Genomic DNA, 15,688 nt, shown 5'->3' with positions numbered 1-15,688 from the left:
GGTTCTAAGATAATCCTTCAAGGTATAATTTTTACGACCATTTTGACGACCACACTAGAGTCCATAAAAAGAAGTCACTGATGCATCTTGATGTTGCATTTTGAGAGCTAAATTTTAGGTGTATTTAGTAGATGGGATGATGTTGTAGCGTTAACCAAGGTGTTTATGAATATGTCAAAGAGGAAACGATGAAATCGAGATGCATGTTCCTCACTTGTGCAAAGATACTTGCCATAAACACTCGACAAGGATAAGTGTTTGTGGAAAAACTTGCAATGATTCCTTCTTCTTTGTCATTATATCATGGACAATCATCTTCGGTTTTTCTTCGATATCCTGTCGGTAGGATTGTTAATATAAGCTTTTGTTAATGTCTGAATTTACAACAAAAATATATAGAGAAGTAACATTGTATAAAAAAACCATTTAGGCTAAGTATCATGAGCATGATATCTTTGTTTTTTACTACATTAATATAAGTAAAAACCATCGTTCATTATTATTAGAGCACTCACATCTAATTTTCTATCTTTAAATCCAAAATTACACTAAAATTATTATCTTCTCTCTTTCTTCATTTCAATTTAATAACTTTTTATATACATTCATCATTACATTTTTCTCTTTATTCGCTCACTACCATTTTCAAAAATATTAAAAAATTGTAAAGGATGAACATTGTTTTTCAAATATACATAAAAATCGCTACATTATCTCTCTCGTCTACTCAAAAACACCTTAAACTACTCACTATATTATAAGAATCTTCCTTATAAAATTAGATTTATAGAATGTGAAAGACATTCTATGTCCTCACATTCTATGTCGATTCTGTTTATTTATTTATTTTATTTAATCATAAAACTATTAATTAATTAAAAAGTCATTAAACACTTTTAAAATTTTTCATCTTAGGTATTAATTATTTAGATAGTCATATTATAATACACATTAATATTGATTCATTGAAATTGTGATGATGCATTAATTTTTATTTATTGTTCTTTTTTATTTTATTTCTTTTTATTTCTATTTTATAAATTAAATTTAGATTGTAAGAACCAAGAAGAAAAAAATCATTAATTATTTAGTTAAAAGTTAAATAATAATAAACAGAGGACCGAACATATATCGATATCGTTTTAACTACACGTATTGTAACTTTATGTTTTCTAGGTTTTCTCTTTCATTTACTATAACGAGAGCGGTATTACACATTTGTACTTATAAATAAAAACATAAGTTACACTAGAGCATGTTTCTATTTTTTCTAGAACACTCAACTTCTAAAGTATCAATCAAATATTAAAATACTAACAAAATAATGCAAAGCCAAAAAGATAATAAGAAAAGGTCTCCCTCTCCAAATTTAAAATAATATTTCTTTACACTTTCAACACACCCCAAATACGCGGTCCAAAACCCACATCATCCCTCCATATAAATAACCCCTCACCCACCATGGTTTCAAACACTCTCACCCTCTTCAACTTCACATCTTCTTCACTTCATTTCACCCTTAATCCTTTCTTCATTCCAAAATTCCTTCAAACCCATTTCACAATCCACCTTCAGTTTCATAAACCCCAAATTTCAGCCCTCAATTCCATCAATCCAGTAAAACCCCAATTCCAATTTCGTAACCAAAATTGGGGGTTTTTGCTAAGTTAATGTGATCACAAAATGCGAACCGATTATCAGTCCTCATCGTCCCCCAATTTCACGAACTTTGGTCGGTCAATTTTGAGTATGAAGCGTGACCCAGTTGTTCATTCAATCGACCATGAATCGACAAATCATGATACTGATATTGATCAGTTTCAACGGCAGGTTGCCGACAGGTTTAATGATTTGTCGTCAGTTGATTCGCATGAATTGCTGTCGGTGACGTGGATCACGAACCTATTAGATGCTTTCCTCTGTATTCAAGAGGAGTTTAAAATGATATTGTTTAACCATAAGCCCGGTTTGAATAAACAGCCGTTGGATAAAATGCTGTCTGATTATTATGATCGGAGTGTTAAGGGTTTGGATATTTGTAACGCCGTTAGAGACGGAATTGAACAGATTAGACAGTGGAATAAGCAGTTGGAGATTGTTATATGCGCGTTGGAGTATCAGAAAAGCCTCGGTGAAGGTCAAATTAGACGCGCGAAAAAGGGGTTGACCGATTTGACTTTCGGTATGGTTGATGAGAAAGAGGCGTCGAATTCGAATATAGCGGTTAGGAACCGGTCGTTTGGGAAGTATAATAATAAGGATTCGCAAAGACATAATTCGTTAAAACATTTTAGATCGTTGTCTTGGAGTGTTTCGAGGTCTTGGTCGGCCTCGAAACAAATTCAAGCAATCGGGAGTAATGTTTTCCCGCCAAAAACGGGTGAGGTGGTTGCGAGTAACGGGCTTGCGTTGGTTGTGTACACGATGAGTTATGTGTTCTTGTTTGTGATGTGGGCTTTGGTGGCGGCGATCCCTTGCCAGGACCGTGGGTTGCAGTCTCATTTTAATATTCCTAAAATGTTCGTTTGGGGGGCGTCGATTATGTCGTTGCACGATAGGATAATGGAAGAGGCGAAGAAGAGGGAGAGGAGGAATAGTTGTGGGTTGTTGAAGGAGATTCACGCGGTTGAGAAGTTTGTAGGGTTTGTGAATGAGTTGACCGAGTCAACTCGGTTTCCGATTGGGGAAGAGAAGGAATAAGAGGTTAGGAGACAAGTGGATGAGTTGAGGGTTGTTTATGGTGGGTTGAAGAGCGGGTTGGATCCGTTGGAGAAGCAAGTTAGGATGTGTTTCATCGGATTGTGAAGTGTCGAACCGAAGGGATTGATTTGATGGCTAGAGGACATGAATGATGAATGGTTTGAGGTTTTCAGTCCATTTGTGTTTGTGTTGGTTTTGTTTTTGATGCAAATGGATGATGGTTTATTTGAAACTTCAACAAAGAACTTTTTTTTGTATAATTATCAAGAATGCATGATCTTGAAAGGATTGTCAAGATGTAAATGTCAAAAGATTACTATACATTAGTCACTTTAAAAAAAATAAAAAAATTGGCCATTCCTATAAGAATGATGATTTGTTTTGGTTATAATTGTTTTGAGTTATGATCTTGAAATTTTGTTTGAAGTTTTTACTAAAGAGTCATAATTTTAAGCCTTCAAACATATCTTGGTTCTTTCCCATTCGATAAATCGCGATCGATCCTTGTTTGCCATTTACATGATTAAAGTTTGTCACTCTAGTAGTCTAATATCAAGTGAGTGTTTATATTTAAGATACTCTTAATCACCAAGTATAATCCTTACTAAATATATAATTAGAGAGAAAGATAGGAGTGAAGATTATGTAATTGAGAGTCTTGGTTAGGTTGAAGTTGACATGAGAAACTGTTTTATTTCTTGTTGGAATAAAGAATTGGAGTGAAGTTAATACATCAACATCTTCAATCGTTGAACGTTGACAAGAAGAAACCTTCTCTACTCATTACACACCCATTTTGACCAATTCAATTCAACCTTTTAAAAAGTTGACTTTGACTATATACACCCATAAATTTAGGCATAATTATTCATCGTCTAAATTACAAATTTCTAGATCCAAAATAAAAAATCTGCATACACCCAATGATGATTTTAAATATCCCGTTTAATATAGGGTCATTTAGGTTAAAAAAAACTATGAGATCCACGTTAATATTTGGATAAGCTCACTTACTATATTTTTCGAAAAAAAAAACAAAAGAAAAGGCTATTTTTCATGATCTGGCAAAATTATTAAAAGATATGGATTGTTTACAATATATTATACATCTCAAATGAAACCAACCAATTTGTTTCGGTTTAAATGGTTTGGGGTGGGTTTTTGCGTTTATATGTCTTTGATGGAATGAGAATCGAAGTTTCTTTTATAAACCTAAGATGACTTTTATGATAATATTAAGAATGGTGATTCATTAAATTAAGACTAACTTAACCTTATTAATTCATAAACACCTAATATGATGTCATAACCGATATAAATTGATCGCATGCAATATTTTAGCTTAAACTTTATCAGCAGCAAGAGATATCATAATCAAGTTGATATATAATAGTTATCATATTTTAATTCTAAGGCCATTGGAATATATTTAATTTGCAAAGCATGTCAAATATCATATAGATATACAAATACTACTAGAAGAGGTGACTGTTCTATTTTAAGTGAAAGTAGATGACCAAAAATAGTTATATTGGTCAAAACATAATTATATTTTATTGTATCGTTTCATATCGTATTATATCGGATTAATAAACATAAAAAAGTGAAACATTTGCAAAGCCATCCGAAATGAAGTCATCATACGAGTACCATTTCCTTCTCACAAGTGCATATAACATGTGATCCATTACATGTTTTGTTTAATAATATAATATTAAATTTGGAAAGAAAATATTTTATTTTGTAAAATAACAGAACAAAAAACAGAAGTAGTCTTCATTCATCAATATCAAGGGGGTGATTTGGTCAATGTTTGACCAGTCCGGAGGAGTGAGGAGTGAGTTTCCAGACAGGACTTAATGGCAACCCATGACTCGATTATTATTATTATTTATCTAAGTATTTTAACACCACACATTAAATGAAAATGTATTTAGCCCTTGTCTTTTAATCCTCGATGGTATAAAGACAATTAAGCCTTGGACCATTGTTTGTTTTTATACTTTTTATACGTATATTATAAGTTTTTGCCAAGATATAAAACTGTTGTTATCTCAGTTAAGTTTATGGTGCTAAATTATTAAAGTAAATCATTGTTCTTTTACCTACATGCTTTACGTTTCGTAACTCTTTTAGTTTAAAGTGAAACACTTGGACTAATGAACCCCTGACGTTAAATTGTGGTTTTGGCGTCATGACTAACTCCATCCACTATATATATGGAAGATAATATATGGAATTAGCGTAAAAGTCAAAATCACAAACAAATTAAAACATCATGGCCCAAAAAAGCGATTAACATTTACATTTTCATTTTATGTTTGCTTTTTCTTTAGTTACTTTTAAGATTTGTTTATCGTGGTTTTTTTTTTATTTTTTTATCATTTTTTTAATTAACTCATATATTTAAGTAGCCAGTTACAAAATACGATATTTAGTTTATCTTCTGTTTGGTACCCGCCGCAACTTACGAGTTTGGTAACGTGAGTTTGAACATTACATAATAAGAAAACAATGAAGCAAACATGTTTCAATACCATTTTACTTATACCATAATAAATTTTTGGGTTTTCTTTTCGAATATGAGGTTTTGGTTGATGATGCCTCGATTTGAATGGCCCATTTTGCTTGAAAATCATTTAACACCGTATAGACTTATTTAAAAGTAAGTCGTGTTCAATATCTTTTATTAAAAACTTAACCGTGCCGGTTTGTGGGCTTGTTTGGTTGGTTTGGGTCCAAAGTGGTCTACAAGTCTATAACCATTAAGGGTTTATAAAATGGGATTTATGATATCCTCCACTTTTGTGGTCATTTTTCAACGTACTTTAGTCTTTATGTATAAAATTTAAAATATTTCAAAATACTTTTTTTGGGCATTTTAGAATAAACGTTTATTTGCTTAACTAGTTTTTAAGACTTAAAAGTTATACCATTTACTTGACATAAGGGTAATCACGTAAATCTTAGAAATGGTGTTTTGGGTTACCTTACCCAACATTAGGTTTATACACATAATCAGTTGCGAAGCTTGGACACGAATGTCGGGGGGGACTCTAAATGTATTATAAAAATCATAAACGAGGGGGCCTGGCTCAAACTTTTGGCCAAAAACAAGAAAAACAACTAAATCTACACTAATACACGAAAAAACATGGGGGCCCCGGGCTACCCTTGGCCCTTGATATCCTTCGCCCCTGCACAATGTAATTTAAGTATGAAAACTCATGCACACGTGAAAAGCACTTTAAAAAAGAAAAAGAAGATGTTTGCCACTGAAGACAACTACTGAAGGTTGCCACTGAAGACAACTACTGAAGGTTGCCACTGATGACAAGTTGACAACTACTGAAGGTTGCCACTGATGATAACTACTGAAGGTTGCCACTGATGACAACTACTGAAGGTTGCCACTGATCACAACTACTGAAGACTGCCACTGATGAGGAATACTCATCAGTGGGAAAGCTGCCACTGATGAGGAATACTCATCAGTGGGAACAGTCATCAGTTGAATCAGTGGGAAAGCTGCCACTGATGACAACTACTGAAGGTTGCCACTGATGAGGAATACTCATCAGTGGGAACATTCATCAGTTGCAGAGTTTGTTGTCACTGATGCAAAATATGAATCAGTGACACATCAGTTGCAGAGTTTCATCAGTTGGAACATCATCAGTTAAATATGTAACCATTGTACAATGTAAACTTGTTCATTGGATTTGCAATACAAGTGCATTTAGTTTTTTTTTTTTTCGTTTTTCATTTGCGATTTGGATTCTAAACTACGATTAACATAAAATTCATTTTATTTACTTTAAGAAGTTCAAAAAAAAAAAGGTTACATGTTTTAAAATCTTCAAAAACAAACTAACAAAACATTAAACTTATAAATATAAAGTTGTGACATATTATTTATAGAAAAGCCTTCTTGTTCGTCCTAATTATTGAGCGGCGACTTCTTCCTCGGAATTACTTGTAGAAATGCCTTCTTGTTCGTCGTGCACTCGAACATCAAGTGGTGTTTCATCTTCGAGAGTGGTTACGTGTTGAATACGATCGATTGAGTCCAAGTGATCCTTTAAGCAAATGCACATCTCCACCGACTCTGAATTTAGTCTTGTTCTTCTCACCGATATTACCCTGCCACTAAGAGAAAAGGCGGATTCCGAAGCTACCGTAGAAGCTTGGACAGTTAGTAAATCACGGGCCATGGTGGCAAGAATCGGAAACTCGGTTTCCTTTACCTTCCACCAAGCCAAAACATCAAAAGTGCCATATTCCTCTTCGGATAAACCGGTAGAGTAATCATTTGCACTATACCTTCCTAGTTCGGTTGAAGGGGTGTTACCCCTTTGTTTTTTAGCCGTTACGTTGCGAACGGTGTTCATAAGGCTAATCATGGGATCTCGTACTCTAGTAGCACTTGAACTTGATGAAGACCCCCCGGCATAGGCATGTGTATGTTTGACCCATATTTATTTAAATAAAAGTCATACATAAATTTAAAATTCAAGTTAAAATCATTTTTTGCCTCTGTTGAAAAGTTTGGGTCAACTTCATGCATATCTAAGGCTGAAAAAATTTCGTCTATCACACATTCAACCCCCGTAACATTTAACATTGGGTTTAAAGCGGCTGCGCAAGCAAAAACCGGTGGCAATTCAAGAAAGTATTTTTTTAATTTAAACTTCATTGGTAATATGATGTTTGAAAACATTGGACTTTTATTTTCAAATTCTTTAAGATTGTTAACGATTAAAAATAACTCCGAAAGAACCAAGGGACTTGTCGGATAATACGTTCCCGATAGTTTCGTAGTTGATGTTTTAAAAACTTAAAGAAAAGTCGATAAGTCATTGATAATTTCCCATTTCTCATTTGAAAAGGGGATTGCCAAATCATTCTCGGCAAGACTAGAATGAAACATTTGTAAAGTTTCTCTTTGTTTCAAAGCACTTTGAAACATTATGCAAGTGGAATTCCATCGATAAGGTACATCCCAATTAGCTCCCAAAGCTTTTCTTCCCGTATCTTTACAAAATTTTCTATATTCCATTTGTCTTTTTTTACTTTTCTTAAAAACTTCATGTATCATTAGTCTAAAATCGTTTATAACCGATGTAACCTCATCCGAAGCAAGTCCGTCTTGCACGATTAAATTAATGATATGTGCAACACACCTTGAATGAAAAAATACACCATTGCAAATCGGCGTATATTTTAATTTTAATTTATCAACCGCCGATGTATTATTCGACGCGTTATCAAATGCCATTGAAAATATTTTATTTTCTAGTTTATAAGTTTTTATAACATAATCTAAAATTTCAAACAAATTATCACCCGTATGTGGATACTCAAAGAGTTCGAAAGCAACGGTGCGTTTCATCATTTCCCACGATGACGGGTCTACCCAATGAGCGGTGACACAAAGATAAGATTCGGGTAGACCATGTGGAGCCGACCAAACATCACTAGTTAAGTTTATTCCCGTATTTATATTTTCAAAATATGCAATTAGTACCTCTTTGGCCTTCTTCCACAATTTTAAACAATAACGTTTAAGAGTATGACGACTTACGTGAGTGTATTGTGGTTGAAGCGTATCTCGAATCATGGCGGTTAAGCGAGGGTTGTTGTAGTGGCTAAACGGCAAAGCTTCTTGAATCACAAACTTCGCCATACGATCTTGAACTCGATCAATTTGGTATGTAAATATTCCGCCTTCACTATCCATTTGCGTTTGTTGCGAATCGACATTCTTTTTCAACGCCTTGCAATACGGTTTTTCGATGTGTTTCTTCAAATTTGAATTCGAAAGTGGGTTTAAATAAATCCCACAAAACTTGCACCGAGCCTTCAATGAATGGTCACTCAATTCAATCAAATCCCAATTGCACCAAATCTCTTGATTACGATTATGAGGTACAATACGAACGAAACTTAGTTCGGCGTTGGAACCTTGACCAACCGATGATTGTGAGGCAGCCATAACAACAAATATGAATATAGAAGAAGAGAAAACAAGAGATTAGAGAACTCAAAACGTTGTAATAGCGTTTTTTTGTATTTTTTTGCGTTCGGGTTTGCGTTTTGAGTGTTGTGATGAACCCATGACACCAAATACAGTGGGGTGCTTGGGGGAGCCAAAAAACGGCTATTTTTGACCCCAACGGTAAAAAACGGCCAAAAAAACGATTTCCAACGGCTATATTCGATCCAACGGCTAGAACCGGTTAGGAACCGGTTCCGGATGGTTCGGTTCCAGAACCGGTTCCGGTTCGGTTCCGGTTCCTACCCGCCCCCACTCAGAAATGCAAGAACCGGTCACGGATCATCGGGTTGAATCAGATAGGGTCCGGTTCCTACAAAAAACGGGTAGGAACCGGTTCGGGTCCACCGGTTCGGTTCCAGGAACCGGTTTCGTTGAACATCTCTACCCCCACCCCCCTCCTTGTTGTGTCTCTTTTTGTAGGTGTTCGTTGTATATACGAGATGTTGTGAGCGAGAACAAAGGAATGGTGATGATTGCAAGCGGGTTTTGAGGTTTTTTTTACCATTGCGTTATTTTTTCTAAAACTAGTCATTGCTGACAGGGATGCCGCGTGTCGCAAAATCCCCTATGTGCTTAGTTACCATTACGCGTGTTCTTACTAATTTCTTAATTAGATAAATATCTGTTAACTCAATTTCAAAATTGCAATATGTACCAAATTCACGACTCGTCATTAATTGATATACAACTTCTGTTTGAGAAATCTCTTATATCTATTTTACTTTCATTAGCATCAATATTTTGTTATGCTTCAATATTCATAACTCAATACTCGAAGATGAACAAGCTGAAAATAACTTAGGCTACACAAGAAGATTTAATTTAACAAAAACATATACTTGTTTTATTCCAATATTGCATAATTACATCATGTCAAACAACGGAGCCCTCAAGTATGGTGGGTTGTGGCAGCGGTGCGCCACCACAATATCCTTGAAGAATATCACCTTCCTCGGAAGTGAAACCAAGAGAATCAAGCATCGAAGGCCAACACCCGTGAGTTATAACGCGGATGGCTCTACAACATTCCATCGATAAGTAAGTTTCACCATTGAGAAAGAAGAGTATGATTTCGTTTGTGCAATATTTCAACTCAAATAATGCATTCCAACAGTCCATTAACTCCCCATTATCCTTCTCCCCTTGAAGCCTGGCAACTAGGCCTTCACGGGGCTCGTTGGCGTGCACTTTTCGAGCCATTGAGCCGACTTGGAAAGAAACAAAGCATGATAGTAAAAGTAGAGTGATTGGAAGAACCCTGAATGCAGCCATGGTTAGGGCAAGAACTCTTATAACACTATAAAATATATATGGTTTTGTAAGGGGGTTATATATATGTGTGTGTAGAGGTACTCTTATATGTAACGAATATATATAAGTAAATGATGAAGTTTATTAATCATCAAATTAGTTAGTGAGTGACTTAATGAAGAAAACCAAAAGGTTATGAAACGAACCATCCAAGTAATAAAAAAACCACTAATTGGTGCTAATAAAAGAGACATTAACGTACAATAAATGAAATTTATTGCAAAATAAAAGAATAAATGGTTGGTTAGTGAAAGGAACCCAAAGGACAAAAATATAAGAACTACTATATGATACTTAACTTGTTAGAAGGGTTAGTTCACATAATAAACATGGGAGACAAGATTTGTAGCACGTATCTAGGACAATATGTTAAAGTGACACTAGCTAATAGTAAAAATGATGTCATGTGAATACCTTTTATTTTCTTAAGAAAGAGAAATTTCTTTTACATTTTACGACTAAAACTCAGGACCTTTAAATATTTAAAAGACTTTGTTTTGTTACAGGGTCATCAACCCCATGGCACCTAGACACCAACTAGACAAGATGAGTTTCAATATCACTAACACTAAATATGTGTGATAGTAAGGCTGTGTGTATTGGGCGCCGGTTCGGGCGATTTTGGGGCGCGAAAGAGCCTGAACACCGCCCCCCCCACCGCCCGCCTGATTTTTGGGCGATTTGAGGCGGGGGCGAAGTTCTTTTATCGCCTGGAGAAGATGAAGTATATTATTATTATATTATATATTTATTATATTACTATTGTATATATATATATGTATATGTATATATGTTGTGTGTGTGTATATATGTATATGTATATGTATATATGTTGTGTGTGTGATATATTATATATATATATGGTAGGTTAATGTAAAAAACAATAATTTTGTGAGAAGCATAAGAAGAGATCTAGACCCTTGGATCTAGGATCTGACGGTTGAGATTGGTAGTTTCTAAAAACCGTATAGTTTCCTATTTATATGGTATAGTTTCTTATTTAGGTGGTGTGCTTTATTTTAAAGCATTCTTACACTTCTCACAAAACAATTGTTTTTTATTTGAACCATCTTCTATATATATATGTGTGTGTGTGTGTGTGTGTGTGTGTGGTTGTATATGTATATGTATATATGTTGTGTGTGATATATATATATATATGTATATGTGTATGTATATGTATATATGTTGTGTGTGTGTATATATATGTATATGCAAAATGAATCCTAGAAACAACCCGAACCAACCGAACCACTCATTTCCTCCTTTCGGTCAACACCATGGTTCGCAAAACCAACCGAACGTGAACTTACAATGGAACCCGATGAACCTTAACCAACCGAGTTATCCGTTTCAATTTCCCGACCCGAACCTAAACATGTACGCCAACCGAGCTATATGTTTTTTTATATTTTTAGTGATGTATTTTTTTTGTATTTCTTTTTAATTTTAATGCATTTTTTTTAATTATTTAAATAAATTGGTTTTTATTTAATTAGTTTAATTATAAAAAGAAAATAATAAAAAAAATACTATGGGCCCAACTTGTAGCCCCTACACCATTACACATTTACACCTCAAAAACAAATTCTCACCCCTTGCTGACTGGGCGTCACGTGTCACAATTCGCCCCCAATTGTAGCCCCTCCACTACACATGGCCTAAGGGTTAGTAAGTGGTATTTTTCTAATATATTTTATTAATTATTTTAAATAGTTAATGTTAATAGTTTTAAACAATTACTCGTTAGAACATTCACATCTCATCTTCATCCCCATCTCTATAATTACACTACAAAACAATACATTTCTCTTTTCTGTTTAATTAAATAATACATTTTATACTTTTATCATTACAGTTTTCTCTCTCCTCTACTCACAACCAATCCAACAAATATTAAAAAATAAATAGGGGCAAACAATGTTCCACAAATATTTCCTCAAATTTACAAAAAATCAATACATTTTTTGCTCTCCACCCTATAATTTACACTCACAATCATTCAAAACTCCACCCTATAATTTATCAATCCCCCTCACATAATTATGAAGGATGGGATGGGAATGCTCTTATCTAAAACATTCATCCAAGCATATGTTAGAGCTGTACGAGAACCAAAAAAGAAAAATCGTTTTTCACCTTTTAACGTTGTGAAAAACAATGAGAACTCGAGGGTTAGGTCATCGATTTTAGAATTTCATTATTTTCATGAGAACTATATGTTTCTTTCTCAAGTACATGTTTTTCTTGTTATCCTTAAAGATGTTCGTTGATATATCAAGTTTAGTGGCCAGACATTTTAGAAACTACCAGTAATATCTAATATCTGACTTCTCATTCCATCAATTTAATCCACTTATTTTAATTTTTTTTACCAATGACTTTGTCCACTATGCCCACTAGAAAAATAAGAAACTCTTTGATTTGTTTTTGGTTATTCAGATGAAGACTTATCACGTGGTCACTCATTGCACCCAAACTCATTGGTGATATTTGATTCGAAGCATTCCTTTGAATCAATAATAGTTCCTAGCCATGATTAATGTAGATTTGCTTAGCCTAAACACTATCCAAAAGATTACTCAATAACATGCATGACAGTCATATAGTATCAAAAGCAATTCATTCAATTATGAGTGAAACCATATGAACACACATAACATCAAATCTCATTAAAAGTCAATCCACGAGTTAAAGACTGTTGGAGTTAATTCCTGAACCGAGTTATGGGTCGGGAAGGTGGGGCCGGTTCGAGCTAATGGATCGATCTCATTAATTATTTAATTATTGCAGTTAGAGATAATTATCTATTTTATTTATTAGATAGAGATGAAATTTTATTTAATAGATAAATAAGAGTTTGTGTTTTACTCTAATTGTAATCGAACCTCTATATAACCCCCAAAGAATTCATGTAAGGGTTAAGAGAGAATTGATCATGTTTTGAGTTATTTTCTTGATTAATAAAATTGGTGAGTTGTGACAAATATATTCTCTTGTTTAATTCGATCCGGGCCATTAATTGGTATCAGAGCAAGGATTGAATAGCCTAAAGATCGCAGGAGGAGCAGACCAAGAACTACCGGGTTTGTGTTCGAGCGGCGAGACGATGGTTGTAGATCGAACAGAAGGGATTTGTTCGGGTTTGTGTGGTTCCAGCAGGTTTCGCAGGTCCTGTTCAAGCAAGGCAGGCGTTGAGATTTGTTGTTCAAGAACGAGGGTTCGGTTCTACTGCGAGCTAAGGACTGTTCGCGGTGAGAATTGGAAAATTGGATTTGTGAGTTTTGTAGCAGGTGACCGACTACTGTGTTTCTTGATTGGGTGATTTTGTGATTAAAAGTATCACACAAATCAAGGTTTTTTAATTATTAAGAAACAAAGTTTGCACAATATTTTTGTGCACAGTGGTTACGGAAGAAGGCAACAACAGAATATTGGTGTTGCAATTTAATATTTTTGAAGTTTTTTTCAAGAAGGTATTCGTGATTGGGGTGTTGCGAGCAAACGGGTTCGGTTCTGAAAAGTTGTTTGGGACTGATTTGTTTGTGTTTGTTCCAACGGACTGGAACAAGGGAGTTCGACACCGTTAAAAGTTTACCAACGGAAGAGAAAAAAGACGTCAATGGCAGATGCCGAAGAAAGACCGATAATCCCACCCAAAGCGAACGGGGGGATATCAGTGCAGGTTACAAGGCTGAACGGAACAAATTACATCACATGGACGATTGTGGTGGAAGCGATTTTGGACGATCAAGGATTATGGGAAGTCTTTCAACCAGAAGAGGGCGCGGCTATTGATGCGAAGAAGAATAAGACGGCAAGGTCGTTTTTGTTCCAAGTTATGGAAGGTAATATTCTTCTTCAGGTTGCTCAATACAAGAATGCTCGAGAAATATGGGCGGCTTTGAAGGCACAGTTTGTTGGGGCCGAGCGAGTCCAAAAGGCTCGACTCCTAACGTTGAAAAGTGAATTTGAGAAACTCAAGATGGCGGAAGACGAGACTGTTGATCAGTTTGCGGGAAAAATAACCGGTATGGTATCAAAGGCAACGGGTCTTGGTCACTTATTCGAGCAAGATGTTTTTGTGAAAAAGTTACTCGACGCGTTTCCAAAAAAATACTTCAATCTGGTAGCTTCAATCGAGCAAACGGTTGATCTCGATAGTATGAGGTTTGAAGATGCTGTAGGAAGACTTAAGGCGTTTGAGGAACGTTTACGAGGAAGAGAGCGCGCTGCTTCGGAGTCTCAAAGTCAGTTACTTTTCAATCGATCAGAATATAGTTACAAAGGTAAATCGTATGATCAGTCCGGTAACCGAGGTAAAGGTGGGTCGAGTTCATGGGAACGTGGAAGAGGCCGGGATATCGGAGGACAAGGATCATACCAAACCGAAGGACGGGTAAGAGAAAGGAAAGACCGCTCCTAGATTAAATGTTTTCGATGTGACGAGATGGGACACTTTGCGTCCTCGTGTCCGGAACGAAGACGAGAAAATCAGGAAGCAAATCTCACTCAAACGAATGAACCAGCCGATCGTGATCTGGCAGGTTATTTAAACTTCATGAGACGGTTTACTTAAACGAAGAATGAGTAAACCCGAAAAGGCTTGAAGCCGAGAAAGTGGAAAAGGACACTTGGTATCTCGACAACGGAGCGTCAAATCACATGACAGGTAACCAGTCGTATTTTTCCGAACTCAACAAATATAATGGGTAAGGTAAAATTCGGGGACGGGTCGTGTGTTGATATATGCGGTAAAAGAAAGATTTTGTTAAAATCGAAAACCGGAGGTGATCGGGTTTTATCCGATGTTTATTTTATACCAAGTTTGAAAGATAATATAATAAGTCTCAGTCAAGCAACGGAGAACGGGTGTAATGTTCATATGAAGAAAGATTATTTGCTCTTGTACGATGATGGGGGTAAACTTATGATGAAGGCGTTTCAAACGAGAAGCCGGTTATACACGATTAAGTTAACCGTGGGAGTTCCTGGTTATGTTAAGAAATCCACGCCGATTCAAATTAAGTTAAACGATTCGGGAACAAAAGAGGATCAAGGAAAACTATTGTTCGCTCGATTAGATGACAAGAATCGCAGCCAAATGAGCGGTTATGCGAGTTCATGCGGCCGAGGGAATGGTCGGGGACAAGGTCATAAAGGAGGTCGAGTTTGGAAGAGCCGAAAGAACAAAGTTATGGATCAAGAGAAGTTTCAAGAAGTTAAGACCAAGATGATGAGGACCAATATGGTTGAGAAAGCTGAGAAGGTCAAGTTTGTGGGTCAACTTAAATAGAACAAAAGAGACATGTTCGAGGTTAAAGGTCCGCCTATTCCGGTTCGGAAATTAAGGGGGTGATTGTTGGAGTTAATTCCCGAACCGAGTTATGGGTCGGGAAGGTGGGGCCAGTTCGAGCTAATGGATCGATCTCATTAATTATTTAGTTATTGCAGTTAGAGATAATTATCTATTTTATGTATTAGATAGAGATGGAATTTTATTTAATAGATAAATAGGAGTTTGTGTTTTACTTTAATTGTAATCGAGCCTCTATATAACCCCAAAGAATTCATGTAAAGGTTAAGAGAGAATTGATCAAGTTTTGAGTTATTTTCTTG

The 15,688-nt window shown here is 35.4% G+C and overlaps 1 protein-coding gene and 2 pseudogenes across 1 annotated transcript in view; 2 read left to right on the top strand and 1 right to left on the bottom strand.

Moving 5' to 3' along the window:
- LOC143540527 (uncharacterized) overlaps positions 1 to 13,992 on the top strand; it is an 81,355-nt gene extending 67,363 nt beyond the window's left edge. The window contains exon 2 of the transcript XR_013136608.1: positions 13,980 to 13,992. The gene's annotated coding sequence lies outside the window, so the exon portion shown is untranslated. The remainder of the gene's footprint in view (positions 1 to 13,979) is intronic.
- Positions 1,471 to 3,069, top strand: LOC143540525 (protein BYPASS1-LIKE pseudogene; annotated as a pseudogene).
- Positions 9,632 to 10,030, bottom strand: LOC143540518 (egg cell-secreted protein 1.2 pseudogene; annotated as a pseudogene).
- Positions 13,993 to 15,688: the final 1,696 nt, after the last annotated feature.

Source organism: Bidens hawaiensis, unplaced genomic scaffold, assembly GCF_021521415.1.
Source record: "Bidens hawaiensis isolate Kalapana, Puna unplaced genomic scaffold, B.hawaiensis_p1.1 tig00012269_1, whole genome shotgun sequence".
Taxonomy (NCBI): domain Eukaryota; kingdom Viridiplantae; phylum Streptophyta; class Magnoliopsida; order Asterales; family Asteraceae; genus Bidens; species Bidens hawaiensis.
Note: the sequence above shows the minus strand (reverse complement) of the source record. Positions and strands in the feature narration are given on the sequence as shown.